Raw genomic sequence first — 16,139 nt, 5'->3', positions numbered from 1 at the left:
CATCCAAGGGCGGATAAGGAAACAATAGTGATCAAAATCGAAGGTCTGTTCAGCAAAAAAAGATTTGATGTCAAATAAGCTTTCAAAACATCGATGTCTAGCAGCGTTGTGAGTAGCCCTAATTATTGTGTGCGAACACTTAGAAAAGGAAAAGATAAGAACTTTTTTATAGTAAACCGAGAAATAATAGAATTTATTTAAATAGTAAGGAAAAAACACTTAAACGGGTTAAATGGCCAACGCGTTTTTATATGGATCAACCCGAAAAAAGGCCGTCTTTAAACGGGTCAAAATGAGCAACCTAAAAGCTAATTAATTCCGTCTTCTAGCCGGAATGGTTGTATGCTTAATCGATAAATACTGAAATTATGGCGCATCGTTACTCGCAAAATTGGGTGGTCGATGTGGTATACTGGTACATCTCACAATCATATAAAGTGTGTGCTCTCATTCTAGTGCCAACATCACCACCCTTGCTCGCACTACCACAACCTACAAAGAGTAGAGGAATAATGATTAGAACAGATAAAGTGTAACACCTCGAAATTTTGTGTCCAATAATGTATTGACACGTGTCTTAAGTTACACGTGGCATATTATAATTAATAAAGGACTGATGTTGATAAACCTTGAAAGTATATAAATTCGAGGGGTATGAATGTCAAACAAGGGTAAGTATACTGTATAGTAACCCTAAATGGTGCTCATACCTTCAAACGAATAAATCATGGATCGTACGGAAGCGAAACGCGGAAGAAAGTGGGAGTTTACAAGCTGCGGGGGTTAATTGTGTCAACATGTTTAAATATACCGCTGAGTGACCCTTTGACGTACCCGAGGCTTTGTAACAGTAAAATACGCTCACTAGATTATACTGTATAAATTCCGCGAAGTTCCGTTTTAAAACGAGAAAGTTATGATCAAATTCGTACGAGAAGGGTTAAAAGCGTCAACACTGAAAGTTAAGGCTTTCCAAATAATTAATAAACTAACCGGGGACTTAACAATGCGGGTAAATAACACGAGGTCCTTAGTTGTAAATAATCGAGGGCCAAATCGCAAAGTTACCCCTTCAAACCCGAAAGGTCAGGTTAATAAATACCAAAGATTTCGTTATTTATTACCAGGATTTCGTAATCATTACAAAAGATTTAAAATCTTTGAAAAACAACCCTCTCGCGGGCCGCATTACATTTTTGGTTAAGTTGAGGCGGGCCGCGAGCCTCCTAAATTATACGCGTCTGATATTGAACTCAGGCGGCCCGCGTACAAGATGCATGGTTCTCCCATGCGGGCCGCGTGGGACGCCCAGATGCAGAAGGTTTGGACTTGCATGCCTTTTGAGCTTGTGAACGATCATATAGCCAATAAGTGAGGCATGGGCGCCCCCTACTCGACCTATACCACCTTGGGACACCTGCCCATCATCCATGATCACTTGTAGACCCTGGTGTGATGATCTAAAGGCCCTTCATGCACTATAAATAGGCATGTTTGGTTCATAACTAACACACACCTCAAACACACTCTTCTGATCATACTTGGAGATCTCAAAGCTTTCTCTTATCATCCTACTCGTGTTCAAGCTTCTGTAAGTCGTTTAGATCCTTTGTGATTTAGTATTACTTAGTAAAATGGCTAGAAATCAAACCGTCGTAACTACGGTTTGACTTCAAGATAAATCTTTAATGGCTCAGTCTTATGTCGAATCAAAGGTAGTTGTTTGTTGGTGTTTATGTGGGTAATAAACCTCTGAAAGGGTTCCCCATGATCACCACTCTAACTATGTCAAACGTCGAGTCAAACGTGCACCCAAAAAGTCAACAGAAAGTCATTTTACAATTTTGTGCATAATCTGTAATGTATATGCTATGAAACCTGTTTTGATGATCATAAAACATGATATTAAGTATATAAACTTGTCTAAACTCGTTTGATTCGGCCATTGGCTATATTGACCCGGTTCGGAGGCGAATGTCGCAAAAGTTTGACTTTTGCTTTGACTTTAGTTCTGACCGTTTTAGTACAATGTAGATATGCTTTAGGACTCTCTTAGGACCAGGTCACGTGTTGGTATCACCCTCTGTGACCGGTTCATTAATTATCCGAGTCTTTTACGCATTTCCGTTAATTACTTAAAAGTTGACCGTAACGCCCTTTTTAAAATAAAACAAGTATTTCGGACACGTGAAGGGACCATAACCTTGCTTACTAAATTCTAAGCATGTCCCGAAAGTTTCACGCCAATCCGAGGTCTAGAATGGGAGTTATGCTAAATAGCGCATTTATAAGAAACTTTTGTAATAAACGGCGCAATTAGCATAACGCCTACCTAAACCAAGATTCCATCACCAAAACTTTTACCCACTGTATTAAAATAATATTTTGGGATTTTTAAAGATTTTTAATTAATTTTAACCTGCTCATAACCTGCGGTTACGGCTACGATTCGGTAAATACCGAATATGCCCTTTTCGGCCAAAACTTGAGTTCTACAAGGTCTTTTGACCCGATTCCAGTTGCTACTGATTTTAAATAATACCTAAGATATTTTAAACTTATTAAACTAATCGGGAAACTCAGGTTTCCTATAGAACTCAGAAATCCCTTTTAAAAGTCTTTAAAATGACCGGAAAACCCCTACGGGGCGTATAATGAACTAAAACTCGTTACGGGCATTATGGAAGGTATCCTACTGATACCACAACCTCTTTAAAGTATATTGACTTAGGAAAACAGTGTAGGACTCCTACGGTTACCCGTTGCGCCTATTGCGCGCACGGTTCGGCTTATGTAACTAGTTTACATAAATTAGCCGATACGGGTCAAACCATATCGTTTCGACCCCAAAATCCAGAGTGTGAATATTAAACCCATATAAAACAAGTCTCCGAACTTGTTGGGTCAGAATCACATTCCATTCTCGGTTTTCGCCTTTCACGCGATTAAACCATATCTATCCCTCGAAACTAACCGGTCTAGGCTACGGCTAATATAAAGACCCGTTAGGATTCTAATAGGTTATTTTAAAACCTTCGTTCCAGAATAAGGAGCCCCAGTAAAAGATATCAGTGACTTAATTGATTAAGGAATATACATTGCAAAGGTAAATACTTTTAACTTATTTTCCCTTATACGGGCTTGGGTTACGGTATATAAAATACCGCTTGATTGAGCATCAAATAATTCCATCGCTTAGGTGGTTAATTGAATAGTTTGATCGGCTCATTTAAACAGTCTTGTTACTTAAAAGCCTTTGGGGGGTTAATGACCATGTCCCGGATATCCTTGGCATCATTTTACGAAATGGCCACGACCTCGACACCCGGGTGTAGGCGTACACCCGGTATGATGTCTATACTATTGAAAGACGTAGCCGATGGTTTACCCACCTCGGTTTTACGCAATGTGGTGTGTCTATTGATCTTTAACCCGGCACGATCCGGGCTACTGAACGCAAAGAAGGAACATGTAATTCGTTCACAAGATTATAATTTTAAATAATTCTCCCAAGTTAAATAAACATGTTTATGCCAAGCGCATCCAAACCAATTTTCAACCATTTTACAAAATGAGTCAGTTGATTGTATTTACCAGTGTAAACTGACGTATTTTTCCAAAAAGATTAAGTGCAGGTACGACACGTAATTGGCTGGTAGTAGCTCCCTAGCATCTAAGGAAGTCTCGCAAGCTTGATGTCTATCTGTTGAACGACATTTTATTTTATTTTGATCCATCCTATGGATACTATTCAACTACTTGTGATACATTTGATATTACAGTAAATGGTTGAATTATATTTATCTTTATTGCTTCCGCTGTGCATTTAAATATTGTGGTTTGACTATATTGTTGCCAACTACGTCAAGGTAATCCCCCACCGGGCCCACCGGTGATACACGTGGAAATCGGGGTGTGACAGGTTGGTATCAGAGCCAACATTGAGTGAATTAAACACTATCCTAATGTGTTTAATCTCAGTGACACAATTGCACATACTTGAGTCTAGACAAGAACATAGGACAAATTCGAATTGTTATTCCAATTTTGTCTTTTTCTTTTATTATTGGTACTTAAGGTTTTATAAAGCAGGAATTATGCCGCTAGTGATTTTCCGAGGAAGAGGAAGGGGAAGAAGAGGCAGAGGAGAGATCGTTACTCATCACGATCACGAAGCCGGACCTTCAAATACGCGAGCTCCTTCAACTACAAGGAGTGAAGAACCGCAGAGGCGAAGAGACCTTTATGAACCTGCGAGGCATTCCACCTCGCATAGCTCGACGCCATCATACCGGCACTCATTCGGGCCAAATTCAGAAAATGATCCCAGCAACCCGCAACCCTCCTTCATACCTCTACAGCGTTCGGTATCGCACCGAAATTTTGACGACCCTACTCCATACTTCAGAAGTCAGTTTAATCCAGCTGACTACATCCAGGAACCTTCAGGCTTTGTCCCGTTAGGACCACAAGATCACTTCTCCGAAGATCATATGGACGAGGATACTGATCCGACAGAACCTGCTCGTGGTACGCCCACGCACCCAATAGAAATCTCTGATGGGTCATCCTTCCATGGTGCACCCTATCAGGGACCACATAGCTTCATGGCGTTGTTTAATCAACACGAGTGGTACCATACGCCACAGTCATCACAACAGCCGCAACATCCGCGAGATCCCTCCGAGGATCCACATTTCGTGGCAGTTACGCCACCACCTCCGCCACCGGCACAGCCAGTAATGCCTGATCCGCCAAGGCGTAGGAGGACAAATGCCCGTATGTCCACACGAGGAGGAGGGGATTTCCACTTCAGCACCCCTCGACACTCTAGTAGTAGCCACTACCTGCCACTACAAGAAGAAGCACCTTCAAGTCCTGTACAGGAGGCGAACTCCGCACCAGCTGCACCAACTTCGCCACCATTTGGGTATGACCACCCAATACCTGCGTACACGGGTCCAACGGCTTACAACCCGTTCGAACCGTCATCGCAAGCACATTACAACTACAACTATGAGCGCGACCCATATGTGGTGTCGGCCAGGTATAATGCACGATATCCCGACGGAGCTCATGGGAACATGGGAGCACCGGACTACTCAGCTCATGGGTATCCAGCACCTCCCAGACCTCCAGTTCCGCAACAGGCTTCACAACCACGTTTCTCTCCTCCCGAACAAGAAGAAATACTCCACCGTTTGAGCCATGTGGAGAGAGAATTCGAGGAAGAACGTAAAAGCCACCGAGGATTCCTCAAAGGCTTAGCAAACCTACTAAAGGGCAAGAAGAAGAAACGTGACCATTAGTCCTTATGTATGTTCTAATGTAATGTTTATTTTAAAAGAAGTCCCTGCGTGGACATTTATCGTATTTCAGTCCCTACGTGGACTTATCTTTTAGTCCTTGCATGGACACTTATCTTGTATTAGTCCCTGCGTGGACTTGTCACTTATTTTAAACCTCTATGTAGGTATGTACTATTTAAAAGTCCCGTTTAGGGCGGTGTGTAATCGTATTAAAATTTTGGAATATTATGTTATGAATTTCATTTTGTGATTACTATATATGAAATAAATCAAAATCATTCCTTTTAATTTGATCTGCCAAAATAAAGAATCTTAGAGTGAAACCTAGCCAGGTGTCTTTTAAGATCCGGCCAAGATGGTAAGACCTAATTAAAGGATTCTAATTCCCTGTTAACCTCTGTAAGCATGTTAACAATCATGGCAGATGTGATTCGTTAAAATTACACACGCCATTTTTATACAAGAATCCTTAAAAGGATTCCAGAGCCCAAAATAATGATATAATAAATCATGGGTTAAATCATCAATAAAGATGATCACTTGTTAAACATCCATAAGTGATGTAGTGCCTACGGGCCATACATATTGTCATAATAGGGCAAAAGACAGTGGTGGTTTATGACTCCCTGTCAGAAGGAGTAAAAGGACTACGGTTCAAACCTTCATACCTTGATTCTCTGTAATCTCGGCTAACATTATAATAACGTCCTCGTGACTAGGCTTTTATGCCACTAGCAATATAAATTGTAATTAGGATAAGTATGTTCAAATCCTAAATATAATGTGAGTAACAAATTAACCAAATATGGTCTTCAATACCATGGTTGATGAATTTCCATAAAAGACAATTCAATGATAAACTCCTAAACAGAATTTTCATTATCTTCTGCAACATATACAAGCTAATATGGCGAATCCAAATGGAGGGAGTAGTCATACAAATGAAAACGATTATGATAATTCCCAAATAAATTTAACGGGCGCTCAACTTAAGGCACTTGTCGACAATGCTGTGCAAGCAGCTCTGGATCGACAATATACAGAATCCCGAAGCAGAACAGTTTCCAAACCACCATCAAAACCCAAGACACAATCAAAATCCCACAGCAAACCACTATCCAAACCTAAGAAGGACGACGATAACCACTCGTCCAAGCCCAAGAAAGACGACGACAATCACTCGTCAAACGAAAATAGTGTTCGTCGCGAACGGGAGTATACTGATGCTTCCCGTGCTAGGGGCTGCACATACAAGTACTTCGTATCTTGTAAACCCCGAGACTTTACGGGGGAGAAGGGTGCCGTCGAGTGTATGACATGGTTGGACGAGATGGACACAGTTGTGGACATCAGTGGCTGCGCTGAAAGGGATGTAGTGAAGTTTGTGTCCCAGTCATTTAAGGGCGAGGCCCTAGCTTGGTGGAGGGCGCTGGTTCAGGCCTCAGGAAAAGCTGTGCTTTACAGCATGACGTGGGAGGAATTCGTTTCTCTCATCAGGGAAAATTACTGCCCTCAGCATGAGGTGGAGAAGATAGAGTCCGATTTTGTGTCATTGGTGATGACAAATCTGGACTGCCAGGCCTACTTGACGAGCTTCAATACGATGTCTCGCTTGGTTCCTTATCTAGTCACCCCGGAACCAAGGAGGATTGCTCGTTTTATCGGGGGTTTAGAACCCGCGATAAAGGCTAGTGTGAAGGCCTCTCGGCCAACGACCTTCAGGTCCGTGACTGACCTCTCTTTGTCCCTCACGATGGACGCGGTCCGACTGAGATCGCAGAGGAACAAGGAGGCCGAAAAGAGGAAGCGCGAGGATGATACCTCGCGAAGGTCAGGAAAGAAACACCATGGAAACGGTGATGGCAAGAAAGGGACCGAGACGAGAAGGGATGAGCAACGATCGGGGGAGAAGCCCAAATGCAAGAACTGCCAGAAATTCCACTTTGGGAAGTGCAGGTTTGGGCCAAACTCACAATCCCAGTCAAAGACGCACACTTGTGGACTGTGCAAGTCTAAAGACCACAAGACTGTGGATTGTAAGAAGATCAAGGACGCGACCTGCTACAACTGTAGTGAAAAGGGACACATCAGGAGCAACTGCCCCAAACTCGCCAAGAAGACTGACGAACCCAAAAAGAATAACGCTAGAGTCTTCAAAATGGATGTGAAGGAAGCCCTGCAAGACGACAACGTAATAACAGGTACTTTTCTCGTGAATAATATTTTTGCAAGAGTACTGTTCGATTCAGGAGCTGATAAATCCTTCGTAGACCAAAAATTTTGCAAGTTGCTGAACATACCTATTAAAACCCTAAATGTAAAGTACGAAGTAGAGCTAGCAGACGGCACTGTAGAAACCGTCTCCACTATATTAGAGGGATGTATGATATCCATTAAGAACCATTCTTTTCCTCTATCTCTACTTCCCTTTAATCTAGCTGGTTTTGACATTGTTCTGGGCATGGACTGGTTAGCGCACAACCAGGCCCAGATAGTCTGCAATAGAAAACAAATTGTGCTAAAGGCCCCGACTGGTGAATCGCTCACCATTCAAGGGGATACGCAGTATGGACTGCCTGAGAACGTGTCTATGCTTAAAGCTTCAAGGTGCTTAAAAAGGGGCTGTGTCATCTACATGGCACAAGTAATTATTGAAGAACCCAAAGCAAGGATAGAAGTTCCTGTCATTTCAGAGTATCCAGAAGTATTCCCTGAAGACCTACCTGGGTTGCCACCAGATAGGCAGGTGGAATTCAGGATAGATATCATTCCTGGAGCAGCTCCCATTGCTAGAGCACCATACAGGCTGGCACCGAATGAAATGAAGGAATTAAGAACCCAACTGGATGAACTGTTAGCAAAAGGATTCATCAAGCCTAGTTCGTCTCCCTGGGGAGCACCTGTCCTGTTTGTAAAGAAAAAGGACGGATCGATGCGTCTGTGCATCGATTATCGTGAACTTAATAAAGTCACGATCAAGAATAAATACCCATTGCCAAGAATCGACGATTTGTTTGACCAATTGCAAGGGGCTAGCTATTTCTCAAAGATCGACTTGAGGTTGGGCTACCATCAGCTGAAGGTCAGAGATGAAGACATGCATAAAACAGCATTTAGGACTCGCTACGGTCACTACGAGTTCCTAGTGATGCCTTTTGGGCTCACAAATGCACCGGCTGCATTCATGGACCTCATGAATCGCGTCTGTAAGCCGTATTTAGACAAATTCGTCATCGTATTCATCGACGACATTCTCATCTATTCCAAGAACGAAGCTGGCCATGAGAAACACCTACGATGTATTCTCGAATTGTTACATCGCGAGAAACTCTATGCCAAATTCTCCAAGTGTGAATTTTGGCTAAGAGAAGTCCAATTTCTTGGACACGTCGTAAGTGAGCGTGGTATCCAGGTGGATCCCGCTAAGGTAGAGGCGGTCATGAACTGGCAAGAGACAAAGACGCCCACAGAGATTCGTAGTTTCCTGGGATTGGCAGGATACTACAGAAGATTCATTGAGAACTTCTCAAGGATTGCTGCGCCCTTAACTTCTCTCACCAAGAAGAAGGAAAGGTTTATTTGGGGCCCTAAGCAGCAAGAATCCTTTGACATTTTGAAACAAAGATTGAGCAACGCTCCTGTGTTGACGCTACCGGAAGGTACTGAAGAGTTCGTAGTCTACTGCGACGCGTCACACACCGGCATGGGGTGTGTGCTCATGCAGAAAGGCAAGGTGATTGCCTATGCTTCAAGGCAGTTGAAGGTGCACGAAAAGAATTACACCACCCATGACTTGGAGCTGGGTGCCGTTGTATTCACACTAAAACTGTGGAGGCATTATTTATATGGAATCAAGTTTGTGATCTATTCAGATCACAAAAGCCTTCAACATTTATTCAATCAGAAGGAGCTAAATATGAGGCAACGCCGTTGGATGGAGACCCTGAATGATTATGATTGTGAGATCAGGTACCATCCCGGCAAAGCGAATGTAGTCGCTGATGCCTTGAGCCGGAAAGAAAGGATGAAACCCATCCGCATCAATGCGAGGAGGATGGAGGTAAAGAATAACTTGATTGAAAGGATATTAGCTGCACAGCGAGAGGCTGTGTTGGAAGCTAATTATCCTAAGGAAAAGTTGGGAGTAACTGAGGAGCAGTTAACTCTTCACAAGGATGGACTTTTGAGATTGAATGGACGGATATGGGTTCCTATCTACGGGGGACTACGGGATGTCATCCTCCAGGAAGCCCATAGTTCCAAATATTCTGTCCATCCTGGAGCAGACAAAATGTATCAGGATTTAAAGGCAAACTATTGGTGGATAGGCTTGAAAAAGTCTGTAGCCGCTTATGTAGCCAAATGCTTGACTTGTGCGCAAGTCAAGGCTGAGCATCAAAAGCCATCTGGCTTGCTACAACAGCCTGAACTTCCTGAATGGAAATGGGAGTGTGTAACTATGGATTTTATCACAAAGTTACCAAAAACGAGCAAGGGAAACGACACAATATGGGTTATAGTCGATCGACTGACTAAGTCAGCTCATTTCTTACCCATCAAGGAGACTTATAGCTCCGATACATTGGCCCAGTTATATTTGATAAGATTGTCGCCTTACATGGCATACCTGTGTCTATTATCTCTGATCGAGATACTAGATACACGTCTCACTTCTGGAAGAGTTTTCAACAATCTTTGGGCACACGTTTGAACTTTAGTACGGCTTACCATCCTCAGACAGACGGTCAGAGTGAGCGTACTATTCAAACGTTAGAAGACATGCTGCGAGCATGTGCTATCGATTTAGGTGGTAGTTGGGATAAGAACTTACCCCTAATCGAATTCTCTTACAACAATAGCTACCATACCAGCATAAAGGCTGCGCCTTTCGAGGCATTATACGGTAGGAAGTGTAGATCGCCTGTTTGTTGGACGGAAGTGGGAGAGGTCCAATTATCGGGACCAGAGATAGTTTTCGAGACAACGGACAAGATTGTCCAGATCCGGGAACGCCTCAAAGCTGCCCGTGATAGGCAGAAAAGTTACGCTGATCTGAAGCATAAAGATTTTCACTTTGAGGTAGGTGAAAAAGTGTTACTAAAAGTATCACCCTGGAAGGGGGTGATGCGTTTCGGTAAGAAGGGTAAACTAAGCCCGCGATACATAGGACCTTTCGAGGTTATCGAACGTGTCGGGTCAGTTGCCTATAAATTAAACTTACCAGAAGAGCTCAATGGAATTCATAATGTGTTCCACATCTGCAATCTAAAGAAGTGCTTCGCTGATGAATCGTTAGTGATTCCACACACAGATGTGCATATAGATGAGAGCTTGAAGTTTGTGGAGAAGCCTTTGTCGATTGAAGACCGACAGGTGAAAAAGCTCCGAAGAAAACATGTGCCGATAGTTAAAGTTAAATGGGATGCCCGTAGAGGTCCCGAATTCACGTGGGAAGTTGAATCCACGATGAAAGAGAAATATCCCTATTTGTTTGAGTAAATCTCGGGTCGAGATTTATTTTAAGGGGGTGAGGATGTGACACCTCGAAATTTTGTGTCCAATAATGTATTGACACGTGTCTTAAGTTACACGTGGTATATTATAATTAATAAAGGACTGATGTTGACAAACCTTGAAAGTATATAAATTCGAGGGTTATGAATGTCAAACAAGGGTAAGTATACTGTATAGTAACCCTAAATGGTGCTCATACCTTCAAACGAATAAATCATGGATCGTACGGAAGCGAAACGCGGAAGAAAGTGGGAGTTTACAAGCTGCGGGGGTTAATTGTGTCAACATGTTTAAATATACCGCTGAGTGACCCTTTGACGTACTTGAGGCTTTGTAACAGTAAAATATGCTCATTAGATTATACTGTATAAATTCCGCGAAGTTCCATTTTAAAACGAGAAAGTTATGATCAAATTCGTACGAGAAGGGTTAAAAGCGTCAACACTGAAAGTTAAGGCTTTCCAAATAATTAATAAACTAACCGGGGACTTAACAATGCGGGTAAATAACACGAGGTCCTTAGTTGTAAATAATCGAGGGCCAAATCGCAAAGTTACCCCTTCAAACCCGAAAGGTCAGGTTCATAAATACCAAAGATTTCGTTATTTATTACCAGGATTTCGTAATCATTACAAAAGATTTAAAATCTTTGAAAAACAACCCTCTCGCGGGCCGCATTACATTTTTGGTTAAGTTGAGGCGGGCCGCGAGCCTCCTAAATTGTACGCGTCTGATATTGAACTCTGGCGGCCCGCGTACAAGATGCATGGTTCTCCCATGCGGGCCGCGTGGGACGCCCAGATGCAGAAGGTTTGGACTTGCATGCCTTTTGAGCTTGTGAACGATCATATAGCCAATAAGTGAGGCATGGGCGCCCCCTACTCGACCTACACCACCTTGGGACACCTGCCCATCATCCATGATCACTTGTAGACCCTGGTGTGATGATCTAAAGGCCCTTCATGCACTATAAATAGGCATGTTTGGTTCATAACTAACACACACCTCAAACACACTCGTCTGATCATACTTGGAGATCTCAAAGCTTTCTCTTATCATCCTACTCGTGTTCAAGCTTCTGTAAGTCGTTTAGATCCTTTGTGATTTAGTATTACTTAGTAAAATGGCTAGAAATCAAACCGTCGTAACTACGGTTTGACTTCAAGATAAATCTTTAATGGCTCAGTCTTATGTCGAATCAAAGGTAGTTGTTTGTTGGTGTTTATGTGGGTAATAAACCTCTGAAAGGGTTCCCCATGATCACCACTCTAACTATGTCAAACGTCGAGTCAAACGTGCACCCAAAAAGTCAACAGAAAGTCATTTTACAACTTTGTGCATAATCTGTAATGTATATGCTATGAAACCTGTTTTGATGATCATAAAACATGATATTAAGTATATAAACTTGTCTAAACTCGTTTGATTCGGCCATTGGCTATATTGACCCGGTTCGGAGCCGAATGTCGCAAAAGTTTGAATTTTGCTTTGACTTCAGTTCTGACCCGTTTTAGTACAATGTAGATATGCTTTAGGACTCTCTTAGGACCAGGTCACGTGTTGGTATCACCCTCTGTGACCGGTTCATTAATTATCCGAGTCTTTTACGCATTTCCGTTAATTACTTAAAAGTTGACCGTAACGCCCTTTTTAAAATAAAACAAGTATTTCGGACACGTGAAGGGACCATAACCTTGCTTACTAAATTCTAAGCATGTCCCGAAAGTTTCACGCCAATCCGAGGTCTAGAATGGGAGTTATGCTAAATAGCGCATTTATAAGAAACTTTTGTAATAAACGGCGCAATTAGCATAACGCCTACCTAAACCAAGATTCCATCACCAAAACTTTTACCCACTGTATTAAAATAATATTTTGGGATTTTTAAAGATTTTTAATTAATTTTAACCTGCTCATAACCTGCTGTTACGGCTACGATTCGGTAAATACCGAATATGCCCTTTTCGGCCAAAACTTGAGTTCTACAAGGTCTTTTGACCCGATTCCAGTTGCTACTGATTTTAAATAATACCTAAGATATTTTAAACTTATTAAACTGATCGGGAAACTCAGGTTTCCTATAGAACTCAGAAATCCCTTTTAAAAGTCTTTAAAATGACCGGAAAACCCCTACGGGGCGTATAATAAACTAAAACTCGTTACGGGCATTATGGAAGGTATCCTACTGATACCACAACCTCTTTAAAGTATATTGACTTAGGAAAACAGTGTAGGACTCCTACGGTTACCCGTTGCGCCTATTGCGCGCACGGTTCGGCTTATGTAACTAGTTTACATAAATTAGCCGATACGGGTCAAACCATATCGTTTCGACCCCAAAATCCAGAGTGTGAATATTAAACCCATATAAAACAAGTCTCCGAACTTGTTGGGTCAGAATCACATTCCATTCTCGGTTTTCGCCTTTCACGCGATTAAACCATATCTATCCCTCGAAACTAACCGGTCTAGGCTACGGCTAATATAAAGACCCGTTAGGATTCTAATAGGTTATTTTAAAACCTTCGTTCCAGAATAAGGAGCCCCAGTAAAAGATATCAGTGACTTAATTGATTAAGGAATATGCATTGCAAAGGTAAATACTTTTAACTTATTTTCCCTTATACGGGCTTGGGTTACGGTATATAAAATACCGCTTGATTGAGCATCAAATAATTCCATCGCTTAGGTGGTTAATTGAATAGTTTGATCGGCTCATTTAAACAGTCTTGTTACTTAAAAGCCTTTGGGGGGTTAATGACCATGTCCCGGATATCCTTGGCATCATTTTACGAAATGGCCACGACCTCGACACCCGGGTGTAGGCGTACACCCGGTATGATGTCTATACTATTGAAAGACGTAGCCGATGGTTTACCCACCTCGGTTTTACGCAATGTGGTGTGTCTATTGATCTTTAACCCGGCACGATCCGGGCTACTGAACGCAAAGAAGGAACATGTAATTCGTTCACAAGATTATAATTTTAAATAATTCTCCCAAGTTAAATAAACATGTTTATGCCAAGCGCATCCAAACCAATTTTCAACCATTTTACAATATGAGTCAGTTGATTGTATTTACCAGTGTAAACTGACGTATTTTCCCAAAAAGATTAAGTGCAGGTACTACACGTAATTGGCTGGTAGTAGCTCCCTAGCATCTAAGGAAGTCTCGCAAGCTTGATGTCTATCTGTTGAATGACATTTTATTTTATTTTGATCCATCCTGTGGATACTATTCAACTACTTGTGATACATTTGATATTACAGTAAATGGTTGAATTATATTTATCTTTATTGCTTCCGCTGTGCATTTAAATATTGTGGTTTGACTATATTGTTGCCAACTACGTCACGGTAATCCCCCACCGGGCCCACCGGTGATACACGTGGAAATCGGGGTGTGACATAAAGTAAACTACCGAATTATTGTGAGAGGAAAATCATAACCACATATTCATTAAAACTATATGAATTCTCTTGAATCTTTCTATTTGAGAAGTCTAGACGTAATAAAAATTGATAATATATAATATTAGTAACAGACCTATTTTTACAATTTATTGTCTTCAAACTATGAAACATAGATGATAACGACACGGCGAAGACGTAGGTACCAGTTCTCCATCGGTCAAGGGCGAAAATTACTCCATCTGCAAATTTGTGTTTCTCGTCACTGTAAACTAATTAAAAATGACTATTAGTTGGAGATTAACAAAGCAGTCCGAAAAGTTCCAACAATAAACACCATGTCAACAAATTATAATCAACCACCTATAGCATGCTTGTTGGTGTCCAATTGAGAACAAAACTCATGTTAATTTTTCTTTACACCTAATGCATCTTTGGACTGGAAATTCACAATAAAAGCGAATAACTTTTCATTTCACCTGTAAAATGTATATATAGATAATTTAACATTCTTAGTTTCCGATCAAAAGGTAAATTGATAATCCATTTTTTTTCCAATTGTTTACCCAGCTAATGAAATATGCAGAACAATTGGGCTAACTTTTATGCAATAAAAAAAGCAAACGTAGAAAAAACAAATCAGTCGATGCTATTTCAAAATTAATCTATTGAAATTCAACTCGATATATGCTATTTCAATATTAGTCGATTGAGAAACTGTTTAAGCATGTGATTTTTTGTAGTCTTTCTTCACCCAATCAAGCATATTTAAAACAAAAAAAAAAAAAAAAACTTATGGCTCATTCCTTGCAAACAAATCAGTTGGTGCCGTTCGAGTTTCTTAGAGAAAGAGCTGAAAATTGATGTTCATACAGAAGCAGTAATCCGCACTGCACAGTTCCATTTACAGTTCGCACAAAATTGATACTCAACGATGAGTCTGTGAAGGTATGAAAATTTAATGTTCATACCAGTTTCTCAATTGATTTGTTTTAAATCCTATTTTTGAATAGTTTCTCAATTGATAATCAAAAGCATGAACCTCAACAGTTTAAAATCTTGTAACCCGTCTAGAAATATGGAATAGGTTTCAAAGAGAAACAACCATACGAGCACCATATGAACATTAATGTTCATACCTGCTACTCAACGATAGACCTGTGTGACAGTATAAAAAATTGATACTCCTTTCTCCTCATACGAACACTACATGAATCAAAAGCATAAACCTGATAATGTAAAAGAAATCGAATAAATCTTCAAACAAAAAAATTAGGGTTCTTGATGTATGTACCTTCAAAAAAAATTGGTACTCCTTTTTTCTCATACGAACACAACATGAATCAAAAGCATAAACCTGCCAATGTAAAAGAAATCGAATAAATCTTCAAGAAAAAGTTAGGGTTCTTGATGTATGTACCTTCAAAGAAGGATGCTCATCTGACCCAAAGACTGAAATCGATAAACATTTGTTCTTAAGTCCATATAACTCATAGCATCAATTTGTAAAAAGAATTCAATAGGGGTTTTCATTACCTGAGCATACGTCGATTGGAGCACCGGAGCGCCACCATCGACAGCGATGATGATTGATGACGATCAATGAACACCGTCATCATCAGCAGCCACCGGATCTTGATCCTTCATGCTAGCGCTCTGTATTTCCATCTCCTGTGCAGTGGTTTTTTTTTTAAAGATGGAGAAGGGGCGGTGGTTTTTTAGTGAGTCATTTTATGCGTGGCAACTGCTGGTGAAATGCTAAATACGTGTCTAAAGAACGTGGCCCAATAGAACGTAATACGGTGGTGGTACTTATCAAATGGATGGTTAATTGACGCCGTTAATACTGTTCATTCCCTATCTCTACTATCATATTTAAATTTTACTCTTATAAGTCGTAAGA

At 41.0% G+C, this 16,139-nt stretch overlaps 1 long non-coding RNA gene across 1 annotated transcript; it reads right to left on the bottom strand.

Moving 5' to 3' along the window:
* Window positions 1–15,567, bottom strand: LOC110905460. The gene is made up of 3 exons (XR_002573139.1): window positions 15,531–15,567; window positions 14,443–14,508; window positions 1–492 (listed from the first exon to the last, which is right to left on the bottom strand). It is a non-coding gene; the product is annotated as an uncharacterized LOC110905460 (long non-coding RNA).
* Between the last annotated feature and the right edge of the window lie 572 nt (window positions 15,568–16,139).

The sequence above is a fragment of the Helianthus annuus genome, chromosome 14 (genome assembly GCF_002127325.2).
Source record: "Helianthus annuus cultivar XRQ/B chromosome 14, HanXRQr2.0-SUNRISE, whole genome shotgun sequence".
NCBI classification, from domain to species: domain Eukaryota; kingdom Viridiplantae; phylum Streptophyta; class Magnoliopsida; order Asterales; family Asteraceae; genus Helianthus; species Helianthus annuus.
This window is presented reverse-complemented; position numbering and strand designations above follow the sequence as displayed.